Raw genomic sequence first — 22,127 nt, 5'->3', positions numbered from 1 at the left:
TGTTAGTGTGCTCTATGTGCGGCCATGTCTGTTAGAGAAGCCGGGAGGTGAGTGAGGCTGTTGCCGGCTTCCCAATATTAGAAATATATATACAGGATAAATATATAAAAATAATGTGTGTGTGTGTGTGTGTGCTGTATGATGTGTATGTCAGTGTATATGACTGTGTCTAGATTTATGTCTATTGATGTGTTTTTGTGAACTTCTCTTTAAATAAGTATGCGTACATATGCCTGTATGTGTATGTATCTGTGCATGTCTATGTGTGGATGGGGCCCACTGAGACTCTTTTGCCCAGGTCCCACAAAAACCTGGAGCTGGCCCTGAGTGACATAATAACACAATAAGCATGAGAAAGAAAACAAGTTCACCAGTAAAAATCTTAAACCACTGAATAATCATTTATCTCCTTTTAAATGTTAAAAAAAAAACCTACAGAAAGCCATGAGAAACAAAATGACTACTAACCCATGAAGTGCCATATGTTCCACATAGATTTTCCATTATACACTACACATTACTGTTACCATTCCAGACATGGTGACACCAAGGAACATGCATAATAAACCAAACATAGAAATACAACTCAAAATGTATAGAGAAATCTCAGCACATTTTCAATAGAAAAAGCACAAAAATGCAAACCAAAAAAAACCCCAAACATGTTTAATAGTGGCTTAACCACCCTGAAATGCCTTTTGTACATGCTTAAAATGCTATGCAGACCACATATACACATGCTGACATTACTAGTAAACTGCAATGAATACTTCAAAAGGCCAAATAAATACATTCTCCTGTTTGTGAGTCTCCAGTGTATCTCAAAATGAGTCAGGCCCATTAATACATGCCAAACAAACTATACAAATATGTTTCTAATCTGCCTACAGAATGTGCACATGTAGGTAAAGACAGAAGCAATGCAAATATCGGTACTCACCATATCTATTTTTCTTTCCAGGGGTACATTGAGACCATCCATTCCTAGGGTAGACTATCTCTGCCACAGCCATCCATGCTCGTTCCACCATTTATGTGCGCACGTGTGCGTAATTCATGCAGTTACGCTGCGCTTTGTAGCGCAGCGTAACTGCATGCGTCCTGCGTCCCCTGCACAATCTATGGAGATTGTGCAGGGGCCGTGCGCACGTGGCATATTAGAGCGCAGCGCTTCGGCTGCTGCCCGAATCGCTGCGTTCTAAGAAGTGACATGTCACTTCTTCCGTGCGCTTTGCTGGCAGCCCCTGCTCTGTCTATGGCAGGAGCTGCAGGCAGAGCGCACGTTCTCGCCGGCACCATGCGCTTCAGAACGGAGCTTTTCAGCTGCGCTCTGAAGCGCACCTTTTAGGTGCAGTGCAGAGCGCACACGTGCGCACATAGCCTAAACCTGTCATGATAGCCATCAACACGTGTGTCCCACAGCTCTGGATGCCTCTCTACTTCTCCAATCAGCCTCTCTGTATCGATTCTGGGCGCCATGCTCAGTACCTGTGTTGTTCTCTGTGCTCAAAGTTCCCCTGCAGTGAGAGGACAGGTGCCCAGCTGCTGTCTGGCGTGCAAATGAGACAGGAAATTTATGTTTGGCGCCAGAATTAATGGCCTACAATTGACCTGATAGATTGTTAACAAGTGTTTCAGATTTTGTGTTTAAAAACGGACACGGACGATACGTGCTGAACACGGACATACTCCGTGTGCGGTCCGTGCAGGCACGGACCCATAGACTAAACCGGGTCCGTGCCTGTGTGTTGCCGTCAAAAAACGGACATGTCGTCCGTGTAAAAAAGCGCACACACGTACTTACGACACGGACACATGTTCCGTGTGATTTTACGTGCGTGTGCCATCTACCATTGAATAACATGGGTCTCCGTGTGTACGTGTCTCCGGTACGTGCAAATATGTACCGCACACGTACAAAAAAAACGGATGTGTGTTGCAGGTCTAAGGGATTGGAGTCTGTTTCTCTGAACCGATAATAGTTTCAGCATAGCTCTAGCAATTACGGTCTTTGTGGTGATGAAAATTCTTGGTGACCTGTAGCTTGCTATTTTGAGTGGTGTGGAAGCTCCCCTGTTGTGCGTTTACCTTTCTTTTTTCTTATTCCCTCTGTACAGGTATAGTCTCTTCTGTGTTTGAGTTCGTGTTCGTGTTTTGGTTTTCGCTTGTCCATGTCGTGTTCATGAGATTTTGTTACTGTTTCCCGGTCCACTTTAAGGACTGTAGGGAGTAAGATCAGGGCTCGGACTGGAATCAGGATCACACTGGAGGCTCAGAGCTCACTACAATCAAGCTTACCACTAATATAAGGGACAATGCAGGGTGTCTAGTCTGAGGGCCAGTCTAGGAAATCAGCACAGTCATTTCATACCCCATGATACAGAAACGCAGTGTAAAGGCAGCCTAAGTGTGCCTTCACACATCCGATTTTTGACGTCAGGCAAAATCCGGAGAATACCGGATAAAACGGATCCGGCGCCAGATACGTTTTTATCCTCATTGAATTGTTTTAGCCCTGGATTTTGCCTGATGCCCCTGCGTTTCATCCGATTTGCACCGGATCCGGAAAAATTTCTGTGTCAGGCTGCAGGAAAGGACATACAAGGGAACAATTTTTGTCACCGGCAAAAAACCGCACCACGCCGTGCGGCGTGTTGTAAAATGAAAAGGAGACGGGGAGGGAAACATATTCAGCACCAGGTCTTTAAAAAAACTTAAAATTTATTAATTCCAAGTAAAAAATATTATTTTCTATATGGACTAAAATAATCTCTCCATATGCCTTACAGCACCTTACATGTTTCAGAGAAGAACTCCTTAATCAATTTGCCTATGATTAAGGAGTTCTTCTCTGAAACATGTAGGGCGCTGTAAGGCATATGGAGAGATTATTTTAGTCCATATAGAAAATAATATTTTTTACTTGGAATTAATAAATTTTAAGTTTTTTTTAAAGACATGGTGCTGGATATGTTTCCCGCCCTTCTCCTTTCCAATGATTGTGACAGCTGTGGACGCCAACCACGGATACCGTGCACCGACCCAGGTGGAATCTACATACAAGACTGGTGAGCTGGATGCATTGTATTTTTGTTATTTTTGTAAAATGAAAGCCTATGGGCGCCGGATCCATTGTAATGCGGCAAAAAATGCATTCCACAATGGATCCGTTTTTTTTAACTGAGCATGCTTAGATGTGTAATTTCCTTTCTGGTTAGAAAATATCTCTCTCTGTGTCTGTCGGTCTCTCTCTCTCTCTCTCTGTCAATGTCGGTCTCTCTCTATTGGTTGGTCGGTCTCCCCCTCTCACCTCCTCTTTCATAGTCACCAATCACCGATCACCGGCGCGGCACTGCACAGCTGTCACAAAGCTCCCGCAGCTTCTACTGCTTTGAAAATGCTCATTATTCCATCTCGTATTCAATGCTTCCCCCAACCACCGGCGCCTATGATTGGTTGCAGTCAGATGAGCCACCACACTGAGTGACAGCTGTCTCACTGCAACCAATCATAGCCACTGGTGGGCGGGACTAAATCTTGCAGTAAAATAAATAAATAAATAATAAAAAAAAACAGTGTGCGGTTCCCCCCCTATTTTGATACCAGCCAAGGTAAAGCCACACTGCTGAGGGCTGGTATTCTCAGTATGGGGAGCCCCACATTATGAGGAGCCCCCCAGCCTAAAAATATCATCCAGCAGCGGGCCGGAAATGTCACATCCATTAGATGTGACAGTCCCAGGACTCTACCCGGCTCATCCCGAATTGCCCTGGTGCGGTGGCAATCGGGGTAATAAGGAGTTAATGGCAGCCCAAAGCTGCCACTAATTCCTAGGTTAGTGATGGCAGGTGTAAACTAAACTGTAGTGAAAGTAAATAAACACAGACACCGAAAAATCCTTTATTTGAAATAAAAGACAAAAAACACCCTCTTTCACCACTTTATTAAAATCCCCAAATACCCCTCCAGGTCCGACGTAATCCACGCGAGGTCCCACGATTCTTTCAGCTCTGCTACATCGGAAGCTGACAGGAGCGGCCATAAAACACCGCCGCTCGCCGTGAGCTCCACAGAGCAACTAAAGTAAGCCACGCTTTCAGCGGTGACGTCACTCAGGTTACCCGCGGCCACAGCTGGATTCTCGGTACAACTGCTACAACGGATTCGTTTTTTTACCGGATCAGTCGCATCTGTTTTACCACAATCTGCGACGGATCCATTGCATCAGGCACAAACTGGATTGTGTCTGATGGAAAAAAACTGATGTGTGAAAGCAGCCTAAGTGTTCTATATGAGCAGCGCTATAGACTATATGGGTACGTGTTGTATGTGAATAACCTCATATACTATATGGGTATGTGTTCTATGTGAACAGCTCCATAGACTGTAGGTACATGTTTTATGTGAACAGCCCCATAGACTATATGGGTACGTGTTCTGTGAAAAATAACACGTATGTGACTCCTAGTCATCTGAACAAGGCCTTAGCCATGTTCATGTCGCGGGCGGCGGGGCGCTGAGCTCGCTAACGTTCGGGTCCGGCACTGCCGCTGCTGCTCGGTGGCTTAAGCGGTGGGCCTGGGCCTGGGGACTCGAGCGGCGCTCCTCGCCCGTGAGTGAAAAGGGGGTAGTTTGTGTCAGGTTTCCAGGTTTTCCAGTTCTCTTTGACTGCCCTTGCCCTCGGTTAACATGGAGGTTACCGTTCTGTTGCCCTACTTCCTGTCCAGCTGCTTAAAAGGCCGCCTCTAAGTCCAGTCCAGTGCCTGAGTATACTGCCTGCTGTGTGCTCCTGCTGTGTTGCTGCTTATTCCTGATTACCTCTGGATTCCCCTAAAAGACTACCTACTGATTGACTCTGGACTGTACCCGGCTCTTCAAGGCTGCGCCCGGATTCCGTTTACCATCTTCGGTCAGCACTCCGCCTGGTTCTCTTTTGGTTCGTAACCATTCTGGACAAACATTCCCGTACGGACACTCATTGACTTTACCGCTTGCTCCTTATCCCGGCTGCTGCGCATTTAGGCCTTCCGGGGTAGATTGCCGGACAGTCCCTGTATAGGGGTTCGCTCTGGTGGTCTCCCTGGGGGAGTCCGGTGCGTGGTCCCGGGAATCCCCTCCGCGTCTATTCTGGAAAGTATTGTATGTGTTATTGTGTTGTGGTGTTTGTTCTATATCTACCGTGGTTACATACTATAAACATCTTGTACCCGGAACTCGTCTCTGATTGTCATTGCCCTACGCTATCGAAATCCTCAGAACATAGAATAAGTGTTACAGTTTGTTTGGGGATTTAGTCCGTGACACCACCCACGGGTTGTGGTGAAGATGGGCACCACCGCTGCTGGTGACGGGGATCCCGGGAGTGATGGTAGGAAGCAGCTGGGATGTTGTTTTCCACCTCCGTGGGTAGGGGTTGGTGGTCCCGGGGCCCGGTGGTGTGACGGGGAGGCTGGATGGCTGGGGTGCAGGGTTGGAGGGACAGCGCGGCGCGGTGCCAGATGGCACGGGTGTATTCACTCAGCAAGAGATGCACAAAGTCTCCGGTAAACCAAATGGCTGGATGGACGGGTCCCGCAGCCGGCTGCAGTGTCTCTCCCCGGACAGGTGATGGCGGCTGTCTTTCCCTGCACCTCTGTGTATTGTCTTGACTACGATGGGTCCCCAACGGTAGTCCGCTCCCCGGTGTATGGATGCCGGAGGAGCCCGTTTGCCCGCAGGCGTTGGCCCTTGGGTCTCTAGCCTTTGGCGGTAGCTGTATACCCTCACGGAGCAGACGGTTGCCTTCTAACGGGTCTTTGGTTGTTAGGAAACCCCTGGGGTTCCTGTCACACTCGGATTTGACTGTTGACGGCAACTCCAAGCCTAGTCGGGGTCCGATGGCCCTGCCTGTGTGTGCTGGCTTAACTTCGCTCCCCGGTCAGTACCGGTGGGCCACCGCCCGACCCCGGTCCTACGGTTCCGCGTTGATCCACCACTCCTGCAGACGGCCACCACCGTCTGCCAACCTTGTTGTCAGTGCCTGGGCCACAAACCCAGACACTCTCCACTTTACTCCTCTCACTTCCACCTCCTGGACTGTTCTACTCTTTTTCCCGCCTCCAGGCCTGTGAACTCCTCAGTGGGTGGGGCCAACCGCTTGGCTCCGCCCCACCTGGTGTGGACATCAGACACTGGAGGGAGGCAACAAGGATTTTGTGTTTGGCTAATGTTACTGTCTAGTGGGGGTGGGGGTGTGTGTGTGTTACCTGTGATGACCTGGCTAGTCCAGGGCGCCACATTCACATTGGTTGAAGTGCATCCGAGATACAGGCAAGAACTGGTCAGACATGCAGATAGCCTCAGTTATCAAACAAATTCAGCTCATTGTTAAGGGCCGCACAGTTGTGCACAGAAATTGCTGCCATTACTATGCCCTTTTAGCGGCAGTCATTTTGAGTGACGTGCCAGTGTGAAGCCCCACAGGTGTTGTATCGGTGCATACCTTCAGGGACTCCACGTAGCTGGTACTGGTCACAGGTAGGGAATCTTCAGTTTTGATCGTGACGCCACTCTCAGTATTGCGGTCAGTGGGGACCGCCACTGCAGGTTAGGGGACGCCTGGGGCTGATGGTGGGTGCAGTCGGATGTAGTAGCCTCCTGAGAGTGAGGCAAGCCCCAGGGCCCGGTGTGGGGTTTGTAGTACCACAAGTCGCAGAAGAACTCAAACACAGTCTAAAAGTCTTTCAATGTGTTTACTCACTGTTGGGAGGTCACGGTGAGATGCCCGGGCGACACTGTGATAACCAGGTGGAACCAGGAATTCCAGGAGGCCGTTCTGAGGGTAGCTGTCCACTCGCCTTCCTTGCACCCCTTCTGTTTTGGGAGGGTCCTTTGCTTGAAGCGTGGTAGGACCCCTCCAGGGAAGCTGTTACCACCCTGCTCCCCTCTCTCTGGCTCGTCCGCCGGCAGCGTGGCCTTGGTGGGATGGCTTCTGGCCCTATCCCCTTATGGGCCTGCTGATTGCTGCTTGGCCCGAGCGCTGTGTAGTAGTGGTGAGGGCATGGAGTATCCCCACCTGTAGATTGAGCAGCTCTGACTGGTTTGCTGCCTGTACTGGGGATCTAGTTCCCCTTCGGTGCTCGGATACCGGGATCTCCGTACTCAGCCACCCCTCTTTCTCTGGATGCTCTTCAGGCCGACCCACAGTACTCCGTTCTCCTCCGCTTTCAGCTACAGCACTCCTCAGGACCTGTCTGCACGGGAGCTTCTCTGCTCCCCCTCCATACACTTCAACTTCTTCCTCTCGACTCCCTCACTTCCTCTCTCTCTCTGCCCTGCTTCCTAGCAACCAGCCCCTGAACACACCCCTAGCTGGGAATTGAAAGTTAACCCCTTATGGCTACCCAAGGGTCCCCTCTGGTAATGTGGGAGGCCTGATCACTATATGTTTGTGTGTGCACCTCATCCTGGCCTTTGGAGATTACCTGGAAGCATTGCTCCCGCATGGGTGCAATACTCTGTGGTGCCTGACCAGGTCAGGGGCGCCACATTCCCCCTTAGTTATCATCAGCACGTCCTCGGGCTGCAAAGATAAGAGAAAGAAAACAGGTAAATACAAATTTTTCCCACACAGGGGCAATTATTTACATTTAAACATGCCAGGTACCATTCCACCACCAACCACCCACATGTCCGAACCCCACCCAAAAACCTCCAGGAGGTAGGTCACCGGTCCTTTTGGTAACCAGGTCTGGGCCATCACATTCCCCAGACCTTTCCTCCAATCTTCCTCTCCTGAGGGGAGTGGTGTAAGGTAGGCCCCATAAACAGGCGTACCCGCTTCCGAGTGTTGGAGGGCAGGCCCCATAAACAGGCGTGCCCCCTTGTTGGTGCAGAGCCATGCCCCTCAACAGGCAGACCCTGTGGTTGGTACCAAGAAGGCAACTTTTTACAATACAAAAGTTTGTGGTTAAAGCCAGTTCATAACCAGTGGTCTAACATTTTAAGGAGGTCTCACAATAGTCCTTGTGGGCACATTTCGCTTAAACGTTACTTAACTATAACAGGTTAAACATTACACTTCATACCGTCACTTTCAACTAAACTGTACTTTGTCTATAGCGTAATGGGAGCTGACCAAAGTTGCTGCGGGTTGATCTACGCAGTACTAGACTGTCATCTGTCTGAGGTTGTGTCCTCCCACCCGATGTATGTGTCTCAATGTGAATTCTGGGTGTACTGGGTACTGATACCAATGCATGGTTTTCTGCTTCAGCTACATTTGGCACTTCTAGGTTCTGAACAGGTGCTTCTAGGTCTCCTACTTCTCTAGATTGAGTGAATGTAATGACTGGAATAACAACTGCTCCATTGTATTGAGGCCAACTTGCTGGAAAATCTCCAAGCGCAGTATGGATCATCCTTTCTTTTGGTTCTTGAACTGGCAAAGGGTTGGGAATTTCTTCAGGGATTCTTAGTTGTTCAGGACATTTCTTTAGGCGATCTCTAGAAACGACAGCTGTTGTTTTTCCTCCATCTTTGCTGATAAGGCATGTCTTTTCATTGCTAAGCGTTGATGGTAACACAGTATAGGGTTCTTCTTCCCAGTGATTGTCAAGTTTATGACGCCTTCTCTTTCCCTTGAGAACTATATCTCCTGGCATCAAAGGAACAGCAGGTGCTTTTCGATTGTAGGCCTTTTCTTGTTTCTCACGCTGCTGAGTCAGGCTTCGCTCCACACACTCTTGTACTTTCTTGTATTGGGCTTGGCGGTTGGAATCCCAATCAGCACCTTGTTGATGGTCTTCAGGGGTCTCAACTCCCATTTCCAGATCTACTGGCAATCTCCCTGGTCTGGCCCTCATCAGGTATGCCGGTGTGCAGTTCGTGGAACTCACAGGGATGTTGTTATACATGTCCACTAGATCGGGTAGTTTTTCTGGCCACTGACTTCGTTCCTCCAATGGGAGCGTCTTCAGAAGATCGAGAATGATGTGGTTCATCTTCTCACACATGCCATTGGTCTGAGGATGGTAAGGCGTAGTACGGATCTTCTGGCAGCCGTATAGGTTACAAAACTCCTTAAACACTTCAGCTTCAAAGGCTGGTCCTTGGTCAGTGAGCACTTGATCTGGATAGCCATGTGGTCGACAGAAGTGTGTCTGGAAAGCTTTGGCTGCAGTTTGACCTGTCAAGTCCTTGACTGGTACTACCACCAGGAATCTGGAGTAGTGGTCAACCATAGTGAGAGCGTAGTTGTAGCCTTGTCTGCTGGGTGCCAACTTTACATGGTCCAGGGCCACGATCTCCAGGGGCCGTTTAGTTTGGATGGGCTGGAGTGGTGCTCTCTGGCGGTGCTGGTCTTTTCTTCTAAGATTGCAAGGCCCGCAGTTTCGACACCACTTCTCTAGGGCAGATCTCATGCCCACCCAGTAGAATCTTACTTTAAGTAGGGCCTCCAGTTTCTTCCAACCAAAGTGGCCTGCACCATTGTGATAGGCTTCTAGCACCATCCTCGTATCCTTCTGTGGTACAATCACTTGCCACACCTTCTCATGCGTCCTCGGGTCAATGATGCTCCTGTAAAGTTTGTCTTGATAGATGAATAATCGACCCCTCTCCTTCCATAGGTACTGTGCCTCAGGTGGGGCTCCTTTGTCAAGGCTGGCGCCAGGCTGGCTGATCAGTTTCTTTACCAAGCCTACCGCTGGATCATTTTCCTGGGTCTCCTTCCAGTTGTAGTGAGGTAGTGGGTTCAGGGTCACCTCTTGGCGGTTGGCACGCGACTGCCGACACTGTTTTGCTCCATGGCGATGGAACGCTGGCAGCTCAATCTCTTCAAGATCATCTTCATCTTCACCCTCGTCTGCTAGGTGAGGCATCCTGGACAGAGCATCTGCGTTGCCGTTCTTGCGGCCAGCTCGATACTTGACAGTAAAGTCATAATTCGCCAGTCGGGCTACCCAACGCTGCTCCATGGCACCCAATTTAGCAGTATCCAAGTGGGTCAGGGGGTTGTTGTCCGTGAAGACGGTGAATTTGGTGGCTGCCAGGTAGTGCTTGAACCGCTCTGTGATAGCCCATACCATGGCCAGGAACTCTAGCTTGAATGAGCTATAATTCTCCGGGTTTCTTTCAGTAGGCCTGAGCTTCCTGCTGGCGTAAGCAATCACACGCTCTTTGCCTCCCTGCACCTGTGAAAGCACTGCTCCCAGTCCCACATTACTGGCATCTGTGTACAGTACGAATGGCAGACCGTAGTCAGGGTAGGCTAGGATCTCTTCACCCGTCAAGGCCCCTTTCATTTGTCTGAAGGAGTGTTCTTCTGCTTCTCCCCAGTGAAATGGCGGGCCGGAGATCTTTCCTTTCTTCTTTGGGTGGCCTACCAGGAGCTCTTGCAAAGGCGCTGCCATTTTCGTGTAGCCCTTGATGAACCTCCTGTAGTAGCCTACCAAGCCAAGGAACTGACGTATCTCCCGGACGGTAGTAGGTGTGGGCCATTCCTGGATGACGGTGACCTTCTCTGGGTCCGGTGCTACTCCTTCTGCACTGACCACGTGACCTAGGTACTGGACCTTTGGCTTCAGTAAATGGCACTTGGATGGTTTCAGCTTCATTCCATATTGGGATAGTGCTTCAAAGACTTCAGCCAGGTGTTTCAGGTGGTCTTCGTAGGTCTTGGAGTACACGATGACATCATCCAGGTAGAGCAGGACGGTTTCAAAGTTGAGGTGCCCTAGGCAGCATTCCATAAGCCTCTGGAAGGTCCCGGGGGCATTGCAGAGTCCAAATGGCATGCTGTTGAACTCACAGAGGCCCATTGGGGTGGTGAAGGCCGTCTTCTCCCGATCTTCTTCTGCTACAGATACTTGCCAGTAGCCACTAGTAAGATCTAGGGTAGAAAAGTAGTTAGAGGCTTTCAAGGCAGCGAGGGATTCCTCTATCCTTGGCAAAGGGTAGGCATCCTTGTGTGTTATCTGATTTATCCGTCTGTAATCCACACACATCCTCATCGTGCCATCCTTCTTTCTTACCAAGACTAGGGGAGCTGCCCAGGGGCTGCAACTGTCCCTTATGACTCCTGCCTCCTTCATGTCCTTCAGCATGTCCTTTGTGCGCTGGTAATGGGCTGGTGGAATAGGCCTATGTCTTTCCTTAATGGGAGGATGACTGCCTGTGGGTATGTGATGTTGCACCCCTTTGATCCTACCAAAGTCTAGTGGGTTCTTACTAAAGACCTGCTCGTATTCCTGCACGACCTTGTAAACCCCATGTTTCTGGTAGTCGGGTGTAGAGTCAGTCCCCACGTGTAGTTTCTGGCACCAGTCCTCTAACTGCTTTTGGGAGGTCTCGCCCTCTTTTGAGTCAGCTTGTGTCAGGGGACCTACAGGTGTTATGGCGTCATCTGAGCATGTAAACAGTTTGGCTATGGTAGCGTACCTTGGTAGTCTGGCTTCCTCCTCCCCACAGTTCAACACTCGTACAGGCACTCGTCCCTTGTGTACATCAACTACCCCCCTGGCTGTCAGAATCGTGGGCCAGTGGTCTGAATGAGTGGGCTCTAGTACAGCCTGGTAATCTTGTCCTCTGAGACCTACCGCTGCTCTACACCACATCATCATTTCACTCCGTGGGGGTATCACAATGGGGTTAGCATCCATCACCCGTACACTACCAATCTCACCGCCAGTCTGTTTTACCTGTTGCTTCCTCAGAATGATTCGGATCTCCTTTTGCAAGGCTCTTTGCGACCTGCCGTCAGCACCTTCAACAATCTGGTGAAGCAACAACAACACTTCCCCTAGGCAATTTTCTATGACATTAGTGCCTAAAATCATTTGCGGGTTCCTTTCTCTAACATCAGTGTCCACAACAATCAGTCCTTGTCCCTTCATTTCCTGCCTTCCCACCTTTATGGTTACCTCTTTGACCCCGATCTGGTCTATAGGTTGTCCGTTGGCAGCATAGATGGTGAGGGAGGGGTCCGGTGGTCGGAGATCGTCGTCCGACCAAAACCTCCGATAAAGGACATACGGGATCGTGGTGACCTGAGAGCCGGTGTCTAATAATGCCGGGGTAGGGATCCCGTCCAGGACGATGGACAGGACAGGACGTCCACCCACGTACTGATCACAGCAGCGACTTGGGCCTGATCTTCTTAATCCTGAGGACTGGCCCTCGGCCCCAGGTTTGACTCGTTTAAAGGACAGGCCCTTGCATAGTGACCTGCCTTCTGGCAACGACGACAGATGGGTTGTCCAGCTGAGTCATAGCGATCACTGCTCCTGCCTCGAGTTGGGGGACCCCTTCTCCTCCGCATCCAAGGGACGTCCTCTGGGTTGTCGGCTAGCAGGATCTGATGAGGGACTTTGGTCTCTGAGGGCAACTGCATTGCTTTCAGGATTTGTGCGACGTCCTTAGTGAGCTGCTGCACTTGGGAGGATAGCGTACTTATGGTCTCTGCTGGCGCGTTGAGTCCTTTTGCAGTCATCAGGGCCTGCGTGGAGGATTCTGCTCCTGCAGCCGTGGAACTGGCAGGGTCTGTGTCCACAGGGGGTTGGAGTGCTTTCACTGCCCGGTCTTTCAGAATGGCAAAGTCCACGTCGGGGTGTTCTAGGGACCACAGCTTCATCTGCTTCCCATCCTCAGGAGAGCGCAGGCCCCGCAGGAATTGTTCCTTCATCATCCGGTTTCCTTCCTGGTCACTGACAGGGTCCACCAGCTTGAGAGCCCGTAGTGCAGCCTGCAGCCTGAGGGCATAGTCTCTTATACTATCTTGGGGCTTCTGACGGCAGTGATAGAAGTCCGTTCTCAGCTCTCCCTCCGTGCGGTGTTCAAAAGCAGCTGCTAGTTTGGCAAAGATGGTCTCAACAGAGCTCCGGTCATCATTGGCCCAGGACTCAGCTTCCAATTCTGCTGCTCCAGTCAATTGTCCCAGCACCACAGCGGCCCTCTGTTTACCAGTCATCGCATGCATGTCTAGCAGGGTGTTGATCTTTTTCTTAAACCCGGTCAGCGTGTCTATTTTACCGGCGTATTGAGGCAGCCATTGCGCCCCTGGGGCATACAACAAGGACACTGGCATTATGGGGGCGACCTCGGCCGGCGCAGCTGCGACCGCGGCACCGGCACCAGGCGCTGCGGCGTCCAGCGCGACAGGGGCTGGCATCGCTTGGGCTGCGTCGCCCTGACCAGGGGCATTACCTCCTGCAGCGTCCATTTTTCTTCAGAACTCTGCGCGCTCCCTTTCCACTTCCTGGGTCAGTACGCTCTCTGACTTGTGGGGATTCTGGGGCGGCCACACCTCTTCGTGGGCGGTGCTCTTCTCCCTCGCGCGGGCTGCAGCGCGCGCTTTTGAAGATGGCAATATGGCGGCGGTTCAATTTTTGCGGTCGGACCTCTGAGGCACACGGTCACCTGTCTGAACAGGTCTAGTCCTTATCCTGTTCGTGACGCCAGAAGATGTGAAGCCCCACAGGTGTTGTATCGGTGCATACCTTCAGGGACTCCACGTAGCTGGTACTGGTCACAGGTAGGGAATCTTCAGTTTTGATCGTGACGCCACTCTCAGTATTGCGGTCAGTGGGGACCGCCACTGCAGGTTAGGGGACGCCTGGGGCTGATGGTGGGTGCAGTCGGATGTAGTAGCCTCCTGAGAGTGAGGCAAGCCCCAGGGCCCGGTGTGGGGTTTGTAGTACCACAAGTCGCAGAAGAACTCAAACACAGTCTAAAAGTCTTTCAATGTGTTTACTCACTGTTGGGAGGTCACGGTGAGATGCCCGGGCGACACTGTGATAACCAGGTGGAACCAGGAATTCCAGGAGGCCGTTCTGAGGGTAGCTGTCCACTCGCCTTCCTTGCACCCCTTCTGTTTTGGGAGGGTCCTTTGCTTGAAGCGTGGTAGGACCCCTCCAGGGAAGCTGTTACCACCCTGCTCCCCTCTCTCTGGCTCGTCCGCCGGCAGCGTGGCCTTGGTGGGATGGCTTCTGGCCCTATCCCCTTATGGGCCTGCTGATTGCTGCTTGGCCCGAGCGCTGTGTAGTAGTGGTGAGGGCATGGAGTATCCCCACCTGTAGATTGAGCAGCTCTGACTGGTTTGCTGCCTGTACTGGGGATCTAGTTCCCCTTCGGTGCTCGGATACCGGGATCTCCGTACTCAGCCACCCCTCTTTCTCTGGATGCTCTTCAGGCCGACCCACAGTACTCCGTTCTCCTCCGCTTTCAGCTACAGCACTCCTCAGGACCTGTCTGCACGGGAGCTTCTCTGCTCCCCCTCCATACACTTCAACTTCTTCCTCTCGACTCCCTCACTTCCTCTCTCTCTCTGCCCTGCTTCCTAGCAACCAGCCCCTGAACACACCCCTAGCTGGGAATTGAAAGTTAACCCCTTATGGCTACCCAAGGGTCCCCTCTGGTAATGTGGGAGGCCTGATCACTATATGTTTGTGTGTGCACCTCATCCTGGCCTTTGGAGATTACCTGGAAGCATTGCTCCCGCATGGGTGCAATACTCTGTGGTGCCTGACCAGGTCAGGGGCGCCACATTAGTCTACATGTTGGTCTGGCTCTCATCCATATCATACACCTCTTCCGTAATGAGTGAGCTGACCCTTCAGGATGCCTTTCCCAGTGTCGGGTTGCACCATCTCCATTAAGTAGGTCTTTCCACTGTCAGAAAATCTATCCCCCCAGCCGGTTTGTTTAGAAAAACAAACAAAACAAATAGTTCTTTTCTCCCCTCCCCGGGCCAATGCCTTCTTGGCTCCTCATGCAGCCAATCGGTGAGCTTGGCGGCTCTGAGCACCTTGTGCAATCATCTCGGGTAGGGCACAGAGCTAATCGATTGGCTGTAGCTCATCTGACGAGACGTCAGCGCAGCAGAACATAGACACTGTCAGCGGAGTCAAAGACTCAGTGTTGGACCTGGGGAGGGTACGTAGCGGCTTGTGTTATAAAACAAACTGCAGCCTGGGCAAATTTTTCTCAAGGTGAAAACCCTTTAAAGGGATGGTTCCATGTTTTTTTATTTTGTATTAATAATAGTGATTATGAAATCAAGTATTTTTAATACAAAATTAAACTCACTGTTTATTTAGTTTTTATATAATTCTAGTTTTACTGAAGCCCTGGGCGCTGCCATCTTGGATTTGCTGTGAGTAACGACAGTTACTCACTTCCTTTATGGCAGCCCCCTGTGCATAGAAGACCACTGTAACATAGAGAAGGTGTCTGCTGTGAAATGAACGCGCCCCCTGGGCTGTCCAGATCACAGCAGAAGGAGATCGGCGCCATCTTTGTGGAGCTCACAGTGTATGCTGTGTGCTGCACTTTCCCCCTGTCACCCGCCGGGATATGTGCCCCACCCCCCCGGCACTAACGTCTCCAATGACACCCTCTCCCCTCCTTCTACGCAGCCTTGCTCTCCCACCAGCCGCCACTGTCGCTGCGGGCATGCATGCAGCAGAGCATTGTGTGTGTGTGTGCATGAAGCAGAGTATTGTGTGTGTGCATGCAGAGCATTGTGTGTGTGTGAGTGCGTGCATGCATGCAGAGTATTGCGTGCGGGCGTTGTGAGACTGTGACCGGGGTTATCTATGACGGCCGGTATGTCTCGCCCCGGTTGTGCTCACTCCATGATAGAAAGTAACTCCACTCCAGGGTTAATGCTGTTTCCCTACAGGCTGAAGGAAGGGTTAAAAGGAAACAGGAACAAGGGCGGGGGTGTGCCGGGTGTGAGGGAGTGAACACAACTCCCTGAGTTCTCTGCTGGAGAGGCACATGTGTACTGTTGTGGACTTTTGTTTGGATATTAAACCGTGTGCTGTGACCCTTGGTGCCTGGATCCCGTGTCTTCTGCTGCGCAGCCGACCACGCTACCTCACATATGGTGGAGAATCGGCGGGCATGCCAGCCCGGTGAGGTGTAGCTTCCATTTCTGGTGACCCGGTAGCACATGTCCTGGATTCAAGCGGCTATACTACAGCCCAAACCCGGCGACGCCATGGAGGAAATACTAAAGCAGCAGCAACAGATCAATGCACACCTGCTCCGGTCGTTGGATCATCAGCAGCAATCTTTGAAATTGCAGGAACAAAGGCACCAAGAACAGATGGTTCTCCTGGCCAAGTCGATCCGTGCCGGACCGGCAGCAACAACCCCGGGACCGGGTGACGACGGCAGCGTCCGGAAAGCGGTGAGACAAGCGTTGCAAAAGATGACCCCGGGGGATGATGTGGAAGCGTTCCTGGCGGTGTTTGAGCGGGTGGCCGAGCGGGAAAAGCTGCCGACCCCCCAGTGGGCTGAGGTATTGTCGCCCTATCTGACGGGGGAACCCCAAAATGCGTACCTGGACCTCTGTACCGAGGACGCCATAGAATATGCGACTTTGAAAGCCGAAATACTGGCTCGGTTGAGGGTGAATACCTATGTACGGGCTCAGCGGGTAAATCAGTGGTTCTATGAGGAAGCCAAACCCGTACGCTCCCAGGCCTATGACTTGTTGCATCTCGTAAAAAAGTGGTTGCAGCCTGACACTCTGAGCCCGGAGCAAATGGTGGAAAGGGTAGTAGTTGATCGCTTTGTGCGCACTTTACCCGTCACCATTCAACGGTGGGTAGGACAGGGCGACCCAAGTACCCTGGACCAATTAGTGGGCCTGGTAGAGCGGCATGTGGCTACGCAGGACTTGATACGGGACATTGAGACTTTGCGTACCGCTCGTCCGTCCGGCCCCTCCAAGCCTAGGGCCAAGGACCCACCGCTGACACCGGTGCAGGACTCCGCTACCGTCCCGTCTGAGGCCGCGCCCGCCGTCCCTGAGGTCCGGAAGGTTCTGTACCCTAAACGACAACTCGTAAAGGGGGTTTCCTTCCCTATTAGATGTTGGTGGTGCCAGCGGGTGGGACATATGGAAGCCCAGTGTCAACTCACCACGGAGCCCATGGATTGTGGGGTTACCCGGCGGGGTTCAATGTATGCTCAGGTGGTGTGTACCGCTGACCTGGTCTCCCCAGAGACTGAGCTCCACTTGTGCCAAATACAGGTGAATGGATGTCCGGTTACAGGATTGTTGGATTCCGGAAGCTTAGTGACCCTTGTGCGATCAACCTTGAGGGCTAAAGTAAAGGCCACAGGACGTACCGTGGGGGTGGTTTGCATACATGGGGACCGCCGAGACTATCCCACGGGGATTGTCACCATCACAGCACCTTGCGGTCAGGTGCAACATGAGGTGGGACTTATTAACACTCTTCCCTATGACGTGATCCTAGGAAGGGATCTGCCCTATTTTTAGACTTTATGGAAGGGACCTCCTAAGTCCCCTCAGATATTGGTCAGTCCGGGACCTGAGCCCTACAATCCTGAATCCGGGACGCCTGCCGTAGGGGTCCCCATGATAGGGACAGAATGTGAACCCGATAGGTCGCCCCTAGAGGTACTGGCAGGAGAGGCTGAGACGGTCGAGCCCATCCCGGAGTTGGAGGCGTCCCCGGATACGTTTGGGACAGCCCAACTCCAGGACCCTACATTAATACATGCCCGGAGTCGGGTGACAGTAGTTGACGGGGTGGCACAGCTGCCCGGTGCCCAGGTAAGGTACCCCCATTTCGCTCTTAAGCAGGATTTGCTCTACCGGGTAGATGAAATACGGGGCGTGGGGGTAGAGCAGTTGGTGGTGCCCCAGCCGTATCGCCGGCGGGTCCTCGACTTGGCTCATAAACACCTGATCAGTGGCCACCTAGGGGTCAAGAAAACGCAGGAGCGAATATTGCAAAGGTTCTATTGGCCCGGGGTCTTTGGGGAGGTAAAACGGTTCTGCGAAACCTGCCCGGAGTGTCAGCTTACCGCACCCCTGACCCACTTTCGCAGTCCGTTGGTACCGTTACCCATTATAGAAGTCCCTTTTGAACGGATAGGGATGGATCTGGTGGGGCCCCTCGTAAAGTCTGCTCGAAGGCACCAACACATCCTAGTGATCGTTGACTATGCCACCCGGTATCCAGAGGCGATACCTCTCAGACATACTGCGGCGAAGCTTATAGCTCGGGAGTTGTTTGCTGTGTTCTGCCGGGTGGGGTTGCCCAAGGAGATCCTTACGGATCAGGGGACCCCATTCATGTCTAAAGTGACCAAAGAGCTATGCCGGCTACTCCAGATCAAGCAGTTGCGCACGTCTGTGTATCATCCTCAGACGGATGGGTTAGTAGAACGATTCAATAAAACCCTGAAAACCATGCTCAAAAGGGTGATCTCCAAAGACGGGAAAGACTGGGATATGATGCTTCCCTATTTTATGTTTGCCATACGAGAGGTGCCACAGGCATCCACGGGGTTTTCGCCTTTTGAATTGTTATACGGGCGACATCCCCGGGGATTGTTGGACCTGGCAAAGGAAACATGGGAGCAAGAGCCCACCCCCCATAAAAGTGTGATTGAACACATTTTAGGAATGCAGAACCGCATAAGCGCGGTCATGCCAATTGTGAAGGAGCATTTACAAGAGGCTCAGGCCGCGCAAAGCGGCCGCTACAATAGACAAGCCACCGTGCGGACCTTTAAACCCGGGGATCGGGTGTTGGTATTGATCCCCACGGCGGAGAGTAAATTCCTGGCTCAGTGGCAAGGCCCCTACGAGATAAAGGAAAGAGTCGGGGTGGTCAACTATAAAGTATTGCAGCCCGGTAGGCGGAAACCTGAACAAATATACCATGTCAACCTATTAAAACCTTGGCAGGAACGGGAAAGCCTGATGGTTGTTTTTTTCCCCATCTCCCTCCTCTTCGGGTCGTTCACATCCGGCTCCAGCGACCTCCGGAGAGGACGAACCGGAAGTAAGGATTGGAGAAGCCCTCACCAAGACACAGAGGCGAGAGGCCAGACGGCTGGTTCAGCAGAACCCCGATGTCTTCTCCGAGCTGCCTGGTAGGACCAGTCTGATACGACATGATATTGTCACCGAGCCCCACCTGAAGGTACGCCTGAAGTCATACCGCGTGCCGGAGGCTCGAAGACAAGCCATATCAGAGGAAGTGAAGACAATGCTACGCCTGGGGGTCATCGAAAAATCCCGGAGTGAATGGGCTAGTCCCATTGTCCTAATACCAAAACCCGATAGCTCCTTAAGGTTCTGCAATGACTTTAGGAGATTGAACGAAATATCCAAGTTCGATCTCTACCCCATGCCCCGGGTGGATGAGCTGATTGATAGGCTGGGACAGGCGCGATATTTCACCACGCTCGACCTGACCAAGGGGTACTGGCAGGTGCCACTGACGGAGTCCGCCAAGGAGAAAACCGCTTTTGTTACGCCGGAGGGTCTCTTCCACTATGTTGTCTTGCCTTTTGGGTTACATGGCGCTCCGGCCACGTTCCAGAGGTTGATGGACTTGGTGCTGGAACCCCACCAGGCGTATGCATCAGCGTACCTTGATGACATCATTATTTACAGCTCTGAGTGGCAGACCCACTTGGAACAGGTACAAGCGGTGGTGAACGCGCTCCGAACAGCCGGATTGACAGCCAATCCAAAGAAATGTGCGTTGGGACTCACGGAAGCCCGCTACTTGGGCTACGTGATAGGCCAAGGAGTGATTAAGCCCCAAATTAACAAGGTTGAGGCGATCCAGAAGTGGCCTAGACCCCTGACCACGAAGCAGGTTAGGGCCTTCCTGGGTATCGTGGGGTACTACAGGAGGTTTGTAAAAGATTTTGCGGGACTATCAGCCCCTTGACGGACCTTCTCAAAGGCAAGAAGTCCGTCATGGTGCGCTGGACTCCGCAGGCCGAGGACTCCTTCCAGGCCCTGAAGGGGGTCCTGTGCGGACAGCCCGTTCTTGTAAACCCTCCCTGATTTCCGGAAGGAGTTCATAGTACAGACTGACGCCTCGGAGGTCGGCCTGGGGGCAGTGCTGTCTCAGGTGGTTCAGGGGGAGGAACACCCCGTCACCTTCTTAAGTAGGAAGCTCACCCCTCCCGAGCGGAATTATAGCGTAGTGGAGAAGGAGTGCCTGGCGATCAAGTGGGCCTTGGAGTCCCTACGCTATTACCTGCTGGGACGGCAGTTTCGCTTGGTGACGGATCACTCTCCACTGGTCTGGATGGGGTCCGCCAAGGAACGGAATGCCCGGGTTACCCGGTGGTTCCTTTCTCTGCAGAACTTCCGGTTTACGGTTGAACATAGGGCCGGTGGGTTGCAGGGCAACGCCGATGCCTTGTCCCGCGGCCCGTGTTTGATGGCGGGAGTTCAACCCCGCACGCTTGAACTGAGGGGGGGGGTATGTGAGACTGTGACCGGGGTTATCTATGACGGCCGGTATGTCTCGCCCCGGTTGTGCTCACTCCATGATAGAAAGTAACTCCACTCCAGGGTTAATGCTGTTTCCCTACAGGCTGAAGGAAGGGTTAAAAGGAAACAAGAACAAGGGCGGGGGTGTGCCGGGTGTGAGGGAGTGAACACAACTCCCTGAGTTCTCTGCTGGAGAAGCACATGTGTACTGTTGTGGACTTTTGTTTGGATATTAAACCGTGTGCTGTGACCCTTGGTGCCTGGATCCCGTGTCTTCTGCTGCGCAGCCGACCACGCTACCTCACAGCGTGCATGCAGAGCATTGCAGGCAAGTGTGCATGTGGCGGAGCATTGTGTGTGTATACATGTGGCAGAGCATTACGTGTGTGCGTACATGTGGCACAGCATTGCGGGTGTGCGCTGGCAGAGCATTGTGTGTGTGCGTGCGGCAGAGCAGTGCCGGTGTGCAGGTGGTAGAGCATTGTGTGTGTGCGTGTATGTGGCAGAGCATTGCGGGCGTGCATGTGGTAGAGCATTGCGGGCGTGCATGTGGCAGAACATTGTGGGTGGGCGTGCATGCGGCAGAGCTTTGCTGGACTGGGGTGTGCAGAGCGCTATGTGGGGAATACTATGCAGCTTTCCTTGGTGACACTTTAGACATTTGTGGTCACCAACAAACTGGCACCGCACTGTGATCCTAAACTTCATCTTCCCTTACCCTTTGGAAACACCAGATTGGGAGGGGGAGGTGACATCACACACAGGAGAGCAGATTCTGCCCACTTTTACTGCAGCTGTAATGTGAGCTATTTCTACAGTAGGATTTCTGTAGGATTTCAGTAGCTGCTCCCTCTAGTGTTTGAGTGGAAAATATCAAACCTTTTAATTTTTTTTTATATTTTGCTCAATTAAAAACAAATAATAATATTTAAACACAACATTAACCTCATAACGACGGCCGTACGACTTAAAGCGGCGGCAAAACAGGGTACTTATTCTGTTCCGCCGCTTTAAAGCGGCGGCCCGAAAAAACCCTGTAGCGCCCCCCAGCGACCGAAAATCTCGGGGGTTTCAGCTACCGGGGGTAGCTGAGACCCCACAGATTATGAATCGGGGTGTTTTTTTTTGGACCCCGATAATGTGATGGCCGGTATACATTGTATACCGACGGTCACATAAAGAAAAAAAGAAATGGCCGGTAAAACTGATTTCTTTTTCATCTGACATGATCAAACATGTCAGATGAGAAAGAAATATAAACCCCTAGTGCCCCCAAGGGCCCTGGTACCGGAGAGTCCCCCCCACCCCTACCCCCCCTCCGGAACAGTCAAAATGGCGCCGAAGCGCACAGAAAACTGCCGCCGCCGTCGGCTCTGCATTCATTTCCCTCCGATCTGAAATGGTCAAACATTTCAGATCACAGGGAAATGTCCTCCCCCTGACCCCTCCTCCGGTACACCAGAGCTGTCTGGTCCCCCGGAGCACCCTCCGGTTCTCCAGAGCCGCCCCCCTTCCCCCCTCCGGAGCGTGCAAGATGGCGGCACGCAGCGCACAGTAGCGCACGGCCGCATTCATCCTGCTCTTTCTGCCGCATGTGACACGTCACATGCGACAGAAAGGTGTCCCCAGGTCCCGCTAGGTCTCCCGCCGTCACCCCCCCTCCGCCCCCGGCCTTCCCAGTTACCTGGCTGCTGCTCCATCCACGCGATCACCCCGCCTCCTTCTTGAAAGCTGGCGGCGCATGCGCAGACAGCGGCTGTCAGCTGGATCCCTGCAAGCAGGGACGCTGACCTCGCTGCTGCACATGTGGCTGCACTGTGGACCGGGGGAGAGTGAGTGCAGTAATCTGCAGCCACACTCCTCA

This window comes from Anomaloglossus baeobatrachus, chromosome 6, assembly GCF_048569485.1.
Source record: "Anomaloglossus baeobatrachus isolate aAnoBae1 chromosome 6, aAnoBae1.hap1, whole genome shotgun sequence".
NCBI lineage: Eukaryota > Metazoa > Chordata > Amphibia > Anura > Aromobatidae > Anomaloglossus > Anomaloglossus baeobatrachus.
This window is presented reverse-complemented; position numbering follows the sequence as displayed.